This window comes from Balaenoptera musculus, chromosome 12 (genome assembly GCF_009873245.2).
Source record: "Balaenoptera musculus isolate JJ_BM4_2016_0621 chromosome 12, mBalMus1.pri.v3, whole genome shotgun sequence".
Lineage (NCBI taxonomy): Eukaryota > Metazoa > Chordata > Mammalia > Artiodactyla > Balaenopteridae > Balaenoptera > Balaenoptera musculus.
In genome coordinates, this window is record NC_045796.1 from 43110468 (window position 1) to 43119185 (window position 8718).

Consider the following 8718-nt stretch of genomic DNA (forward strand, 5'->3'; position numbering starts at 1 on the left):
ATGAAACCAGGCAGGGAGGAAGAGAAAGGTTGAGGGACTAAAGTTCCCCTCCATTGAAGTTTCTCTACTGGCTCATTCCCATCACCGTACAAACTTGCCGTTATTTCTCTCATCTTTAAACCAAACAAAACAAAGCCCTACTCTTAACCTCAATTCCCCTGTCGGCTTCCGCCCCATTTCTCTGCTCTACTTTGCAGAGGACGTCCTTAAAAGAGTCTCTTATACTCACTGTCTCAAATTTCCCTCCTCCCGTTCTCTCCTAAACCCACTCCAATGAGGCTTCGCTTCACAGACCTCCACTGAAACCACGCTGGTCAAGGTCACCAGTGACCTCCATTTTGCTAAACAGAGTGATCAATTCTCAGTTCTCATTTTACCAGAGCTATCAGCAGCATCAGATACAGCTGATCACTTCCTCCTGCCTAACACAATTTCTTCACTTGGCTTCTAGGGCACCATACCCTTGGCTTTTCTCCTTTGTCCCTGGCTGCTCATTCCTAACTCTTTTTGGCTGGTCCTCCTCTTTCCCCTGACCTTCTAACCCTGGAGTATCTTAACGCTGAATCCTTGTTCTTTGTCTCTTCACTGTCTATACTCACTCCTTGGCATTACTATCTTGTTCTAAGCCTTTAAATGCCATCTGTGCCTTCCAAATCTATATCTCCAAGCCAGAACAGTCTCCTAAAATTCAGACTCATACCTCCATCTCCTACTCAACATAATGGATATCTGAAATTCAGTTTGTCCAGAACTGACCTTCTGATTGTCCCGCCCTTCCCTTCCCCTGCATCTGCTCCACCCAGAGTCTTCTACTTCTCAAGTGATGTCAAATCCATCCTTCCATTTGTTCAAACCAAAAGTCTTAGTGTCAGCCTTTACTCCTCTCTCTGACACTGCATGTTCAATCAATTGGCACCTCCTGTAGGTGCTTTCAAAATATATCTAGAATCCAGCCATTTCTCACTACATCTGTTACTGTTACTCTGAGCCATCACTTTTCACCTAGATAAATAGACTACAATATCTAGAATAGTTCTGCCTTGCTTGTACCTTTTCACTTCCGATCAACTCCCCCCAACTTAATCTATTCTCAACATACCAAAGTGGTCCTTTTAAAAGTACATTAGGGGCTTCCCTGGTGGTGCAGTGGTTGAGAATCCACCTGCCAATGCAGGGGACACGGGTTTGAGCCCTGGTCCAAGAAGATCCCACATGCCACGGAGCAACTAAGCCCGCACGCTGCAACGAAGACCTACCGCAGCCGAAAATAAATAAATAAAATAAATGAAAAAAAAAAAAAAGCACATTAGATCCCACATTCCTCTCTTCTAAAACCTCTAATAGCTTTCCATCACATTCAGAGTAAAAGCCAGAGTCCCCCCAGTGGCCTACAGCATCCTCCACAATCTGCTCTAAAGTTACCTGGCCCAGCGCATCTTTACCACTCTCCTTGTCTCTCACTTTCTCTGCTCTGTCCACTGGACTCCTTGCTCTTCCTAGGACACCCCAGCCTGCTCCTTACTTCGGGCCTTTGCAGTGGCTGTTCCATGGCCTCAAATGCTCTTCTCCTAGATGACATATGGCTGAAGGCTGACTCCCTCACCTCATTCATGTCTTTGCTCAAATGTCAATGTTTGATCTAAAATCACACCAGTGGTATGCTGGTAAACGTTAATCAGCTGCCTATTTGAGAAAAAGAAGCTGCACTTTGTAAGATCTGCAAATTTCCATGGTGCGAATATTTTGCTGTTTCAAGTTACCAACGTGATGTCACTGAATTGATGCTGATGAACATGGAGTTGTAGAAGAGATGCCACAATCAGCTCCTCCTGCCTCGCATAGCACGTTACTTATCCCCAAGTCCATTGTGTATTATCTGCCTCCTCCCCACCATGCCCCCAGGGATTTTTGTCGGTTGTGTTCTTGACGTCCTGTAAGAACAATGCCTAGCACAGAGTAGGCTGTCAATACTTCTTTAAATGAATGAACGAATTTCCTAATGAGGGTGATATAGTGCAGATATGCTAATATTGATTGACTAGGAGAATGTTCAGGCAGAGAGCTGTGGTCAGAGGGCTTTAAGAGGTTGAATAGCAGCCCCTTGTTTTGAAGCTCTATATTTAACTTAAAGAGCATTTCAGACTGTCATTATTACGGGCTTGAATAAAAAGAATAATGTGCACTGAAAACTAACAAAGGAATTTATAGGTGTGCACTCATTAAAAAGAGAGAGACAGAATTCTTGATAGTTTTAGGAATTCTTTGCTTTCACTCTTCTTTAAATAATCTGCCCTAGAGACTTTCTTTTATTCAGTGAATGTGTCAGTGTGACACATTCTTCACATCCTCATCCAGGGCCTTGAACATCTGGATTTTTCTCCTCTTGCAAACGTATGCCCTCTTACAATTTAGAAATTCCATTTACATTGAAGCTTCAAATAAAACTTTTTTCTTAATATACCACAGAAATCTATTTCTTCTCCATACATTCACAGATACAGGACCATGTCAGTGAGTGTGTCGTTTTTATGAGTTCGAAGTCTAATCACTAATTAACTGTCCTGCCTTTCTGAAAGTGTTGTACTGTTCTCACACTTGGATATAATCAGCCTCTGCCTACACTGCCTTCGATTTGAAAGCTACTTAGCCTATTAACAGCAGTCTCAAGCCTTTATAGGCTCATTTTCTACAGCAAGTTGTTCTCATTTATCCAGGTTTTTCAGAGGATATCTTTCACGAATGACATAAAGGTTGAGTGCCATTTAATATTCTCCTTTGACACGTTGTTGGATTTGCTGTTTAGGTACAGGGTGGCCAGGATGGGAAATATTGATGTTATACTTACGTTTTTCTACTTAAAATTGAAAAAAAAAAATTCATGCCCAATGTAAATTTCCAAAATCAGAAATGAAAGGAAGACCAGAATACAGATGGTAAGTGTAAGTGCTGGTTCTTGGCACTGACAATGAGTGCAGACCTCTATAAGCATCTCCAGAAGGACAGTATAGTCAAGATCTCCTGGAGAATCACTTTCTGCAGCTGTTTATTTTGGCCTTGAGAGAGCTGTGGCATGCCGAGTGTGGGCTGCGGTGGGGTGGCTGCCGTCAGCAACGTGGCTGCTGTGAATTCCTTCCCTAACTTGGAATCTTCCTCATCCAGGGCTGGCCCACGGCAAGGCCGCCTCAGTTCATCCAGGATGCAGGTCTTGCCCTCTAATGCGCTATCCTGTGCCCTTCGCCCTGATGGTTGCCAGATGTTTCCCTGTGGCTCACCGTCCGTCTGGCATGTCTCTACCCTGCTAGTCCTGCCTATTGGTTCCTGATAAGCTTTCCTTCTCAATGTAGGGACTCTGCTGATCTGAGCCATGCTGATGAGACCCAGGCCACAACTTCAGTTCTGCCTGATGATTCCATGCTGCCCCTGGCCAGTCACCACCCCAGAATTTGTCTTAGTCACAATAGGGACCAAGCCACAGATGCTACTGGATCAGTCCAAACTGATCCCCCATGCCCTTTCCTAGGAAAAAACCTTAAGGTCCTTGCCTTTGTGATAAATTCATTCTACAGCTATTAATTTGATCACCTCATCCTGGCATCTGCCCTCATGAAGCTTATGTGGGAAGTCAGGAGATTAATGGTTAAAAAAAAAAATTAAATTGTAGAGACTGCTGAATGCTATAAAACAAATATGGCAAGGAGAAGGTGTAACTGGGAGAGGGGGGCTCTCAGAGAACATGAGGATGGGAGTCCGGAGTTCAGTTAGAACACAGGGTTCCCACATTCAAATGTAGCGTGTGCCTTGAAACCAAGAACGACAGCAATTCTTGGTACAGTGAAATCCTACTGCACATACGTCAGGCTTTTGTTCATGAAAACAGTAAAATGAGAAGATAGAAATGGTGAGAGGTAAGGTACAGTGTAAATGTTAAATTAAGATGAGCAAAGGAACGCACTAAATTCTAAGGGGAGGCATATATACGAAAAACCACAGCTTCAGGTGAGGGATTCTAATGACTAAATCCTCGCTGGTTCCCCAGGTGAGGGGGATGTAAGTGTGCACAACCATCAGAGGCATAACTCTGCCATCACCTGTGTCAGAACAGAATGTGCGTGACGTCTGCTTGCGGCGGGAAGCTGTCCTGCTCCCAGCGCCTAGGCTAGTCTGTAGCACAAGTGTTCCTGCTGTATGTCACTTGACTCTGTTGCACTCAGAAACAGGAGCCAGGAGTATGTACCTGATCCTAGGACAACCAATCCAGAGGCTGACCAGTGACCTGTGAGCCAACTCAAGGCAATAAGCTCTACGCCAACAAGGTGCATGCTCTCTCTTTCTGCTACTAGGAAATATGGTAGCAGGAGGAAAAGCAAGAAAGCAGAGACCAAGAGAGAGGCTGAAGCACATTAACGCTGACCACTGGAGAGACCATCCTTCCTCAGCTGTGGTGAGTAGGTTTTAGCAGTATCTGCCCACTCCTCCCCTCCCCTGTCTCCCTGCCAGCCCTTCAGTGGCTCTGACTGACGCCAGCTGCCAGTGTCCTTGTCTCCCTGTCTAAAGATCTTACTTCCAGAACCTGTAGCAGGCTAGAAGTACGAGTGAATTAGCACCTCTTAGGACCAGTCCTCAGTCAGTGGCTCACAGGAGTTGCTCTATAAGTACTACCCCAGCTCAGTCACATCTTGGCTTGCGTAAATCTGGGTTTGTGTTTCACACCATCGTACCACGAGGTAAAGCTTTAGTCACCCACTGTGATGGTGCTTAATCACACATCCTTTATTGCCTGCCTGCCTACTCTATTCTCTTCCCTAATCCCCACACAAGTATTTCCTGCACCTCCCAAATAAAGTAGTTGCATTTTAATTCTTGTCTCAGACTTACTTCCCTTAGGAGGCAAGAAGATGATTTAGACCCTGAAGCAACTCAGATCTTGAGCACCAGTTGCCAAATCACTCCTGAAAAGCTGTGGTGGCATCTTGGTTTTCGCTTTTTCCTTTTTTCAGACAGATCCCTATGCGGCAAGTGTCCTTTACTAGTGACCAAAAGGGCCTAAATTCTCAAGGCAGGAAACAGGTGTCTGGGGAAGGAAGAAGTTGGTGGTTTCTTAGAGATAGAACCATATCCTCCTTTAGGAAGTATTTTTGGTAACTGTTTGTTTTGTGCTGGGATGTTCTATTAAAGCAAAGGCAGGTTCCTAGTCAAAATATTTAATTAGGGCTTCAAAATGCCCTGTCTTTGTGACTATCCTGTGATTTACTGCCATATGAGCATGACAGCATTAAAGATAAGAGGTGACTGTCTAGTACAATCTGTTCATGACACTGTTTGGGGGGAAAAAGCTACTATCCTATGATATTGGGGAATTCTTTGGGAATAATACATGGTTGGTTGTGGAATGCTTATCTAATAGACACTACTTAAAGAGGGCCAGAGAACCAGGTGATTCTATTATATTCATTCTGAAGAGAAAACATTTCTCCACAACTTGAATCTAGACCCATTTGTGTGTGTGTGTGTGTGTGTGTGTGTGTGCACGCGCGTGCGCGCGTGTATAGAGAGTGGTTACATTATAATACAGTCATATAATAAAATATTATGTACAGGATTCCAGGAAAAATGCAGAAGACCTTGAAATGGGTAAAAATGACCTCTGAGTGTCTCGTGTAGCCCACTCTTCCAGCTTATCTCCACCTTTCATGGTCTTTGAGGTATTTTGTATTCCAGGTTGTAGAAAATAATAATAGTGAAAATGACTGGTGTCCACAGAAATGCAAATGAATGGTGTCAGATGTAATTCATTATCACCTGGTGGATCTTGACCAGTTTTGCAGGCATGTTAAATTCATTTCAGCATTTCAGATTGCCTATATATGTATGGTACTTTGAACTCTCCTTTGAACTAGTTGTAATATCTTACTGGTTCCATCTTTGATTAATTAGTCAACTAAAATCTTTTACTTGTATTCATTTTATAGTAACATAAGAGTCATGATTTTACCCTTTAAAAAATTGCCCTTTGACAACGACATATAGGTAAGGGAAAAAAAACAAGTTGTGCATTAGCATGAATTGTGAGATCAAGCTTCAAAGTGTAGGGGTTTGTCTGGAAATTGTTGGGAAGTAAGTTCAGAACCAGAGGAACATCTTTAGGGTGAAGACTGTGAGACTTCTCACGGGAAGGTGGCCTGATGTGGAGTTAAGCATGCAGGCCTGGGAATCAAGCAGAGATAGGTCCAAGTTCGGATTCTACAATTTACTAGCTTTACGGCTTTGGGCAAAACTCTTAATTAACCCTTCCACACATCAGTTTTCCTATTTGTAAAACAGCAGTATCTTAGGGTTCTTGAAGGATTAATCGGTGCACCTTACACCCTTCGTTGTGCCCACACATACGAATATGTGGTAACTAGCTATAACTAAATATATTACCATGTGAATGGTCAGAATGTTGCAAGAATAAAAGTGGTTGAGAGTAACATGTGGGAAGGCTCTTCCTGGGCTGGGCCGGTCAGGGCCAGTCATGGCCAAGGAGATGCAGGGAAGCTGTGTGCCGGTGGGGTGAGAGGCGGTGGGCTGGATAGAGGGAAGTCACCAATTACGAGGTGAGCAGTTGGGAGGCTTTGGAGGAAAATGAAGTAGCCAGTGTTCTTCCTTACTCTAGAGAGGCCAGTGCTGGAGCTTCTAACACAGACTGCAAGGTCTATAAAGCCAGACTCCGAATTCAGTCAGAAAAGCCACACAGAGCAGGAAACTGAAAGAGTTCCATGCTTGGGTTTTGCATCAATCCAGAGTTCTTGCCAGGAGAGGCAAAGATAGGAACCAGAAGCAGAGCCCGAAGACTAGACCTCAGAGTTCATGGAGTCAGAATTAGGGGGCTGGTCCAGTGTCTGTCCTCCAGCCACAAGGTGAGTGGCAAGTCCTCATCCTTTCACTGTAAACTGTGAGTGTTGGACTCTGATTCCCTAAGGCTCCCCAGCCCAAAGATGAGTAAAAGTGGCATGCACCCCACGCATGCATAAATGTGTACACACCACACACACACACACACACACACACAGCTTCTGAAGGTGCCAGTGAGGGGCAGCCAAGAAGCAAAGTACACCTGATAGGAGCAGGGGCGGCAGCAGCAGCTGACTTTTTTTTTTTTTTTTTGAGCTCGTGGATTATTACATAGGCATATGGGAGTCCACGGATTTTTTTTTAAATTTTATTTATTAATTTATGGCTGTGTTGGGTCTTCGTTTCTGTGCGAGGGCTTTCTCTAGTTGCAGCAAGTGGGGGCCACTCTTCATCACGGTGCGCGGGCCTCTCACTATCGCGGCCTCTCCCGTTGCGGAGCACAGGCTCCAGACGCGCAGGCTCAGTAATTGTAGCTCACGGGCCCAGCTGCTCCGCGGCATGTGGGATCTTCCCAGACCAGGGCTCGAACCCGTGTCCCCTGCATTGGAAGGCAGATTCTCTGCCACTGCACCACCAGAGAAGCCCGGCAGCTGACTTTTGAAGCCCAGAGTCAGGGCTCCCGTTGCTCCATTTCTTCTCTTCATAGGGTTTTGGGGAAGCACAGATCACTCACAAAAGAGGAAGGCATGAAAATATAAACAAGAGGTCTCTTACTGAGCAAAATGACACAGAAGTCCCTAGGACACCATCACTGTTTCACTCCTGGGTGCTTTTTTCATTAGATATATTCACCCTTCTCCTTTGTCTGTCTTTCTTTCATTTACAGAAAGGTTGAAAAATTCACATGCAACAATCCATACACCCCCCCAAAACAGAGTTCTCTGTTTAGCTGGGCAAATCCTCCTCTTAGCCTCCCTTGAAAGTATTTGGGGGAAGGGACATCACCTCACATGTGCTCTGAGCCTGTTCCACACTGCAGTTGCTTCTCTCGTTCTTACTGGGGCTGCTGGTGACCTTGTTGCTGGTCACTGCCTGGAGCCCCTGGATGGCTGTGCTACTTGGCACACGGATGCTGTCTCTGCACTGTTGTCAGCAGAGAGGTGACTGTGGGACCATGCCCTTTGTATTTCCCCCAGCACTGTCACACAGACTGTAAAGACACCTCAAACTCTGGATGGGTTGGGGAAATGGAGAAGGTTGACATTACAGCAAGAAATCTACTTGGAGCTGAACACAGGGTCCAAGTCCCATGATCTGTAGTTCTTAATGCCAGAAATCTGTGAAAACTGATTTAAAATGTTTGTACTCACCCATAAAACCTCTGCTCTGTGATATCACTCTTTGGTTATGTTTGCTGGAACTGTTTCTGGCTTCAAGAAAGAGCGTGCTCTCAGAGAGTGTCAGAGTTAACATCAGTGCTAGGAGGGCACATCGGTGGGAATGACTATAGCCCAACTTGGCTGTACACCTGCAAATGAAGCAGTAACATGGTAACAACAAAATAGTTTTCTAGAAACAATGACCCTGATAACATGCTGCCAAGAGAAGTAAAAGAGCAAGAGCCTTTCTCTAGGTGCCTGAGGATTAAGGGCCTTTTTGCTGTAGTATTTTAACTTTAAGCAAAATTTGTCTTCCCCACCAGATAGTCTTCTGCCGGCAGAGGTAAAGGTGTTTATTTCAACCAGCTGTCTCTCACAATCACAGTGAATCTTTCTTGGCAACAAAAGTTCACACTGGAGATTAGTCAAAGATAAGGCTAAAGAATTCATTTAGGGCATAAAGGTTTGTGCCTTGAATGGCAAGTTTAGGAATGTAAACTTTGTA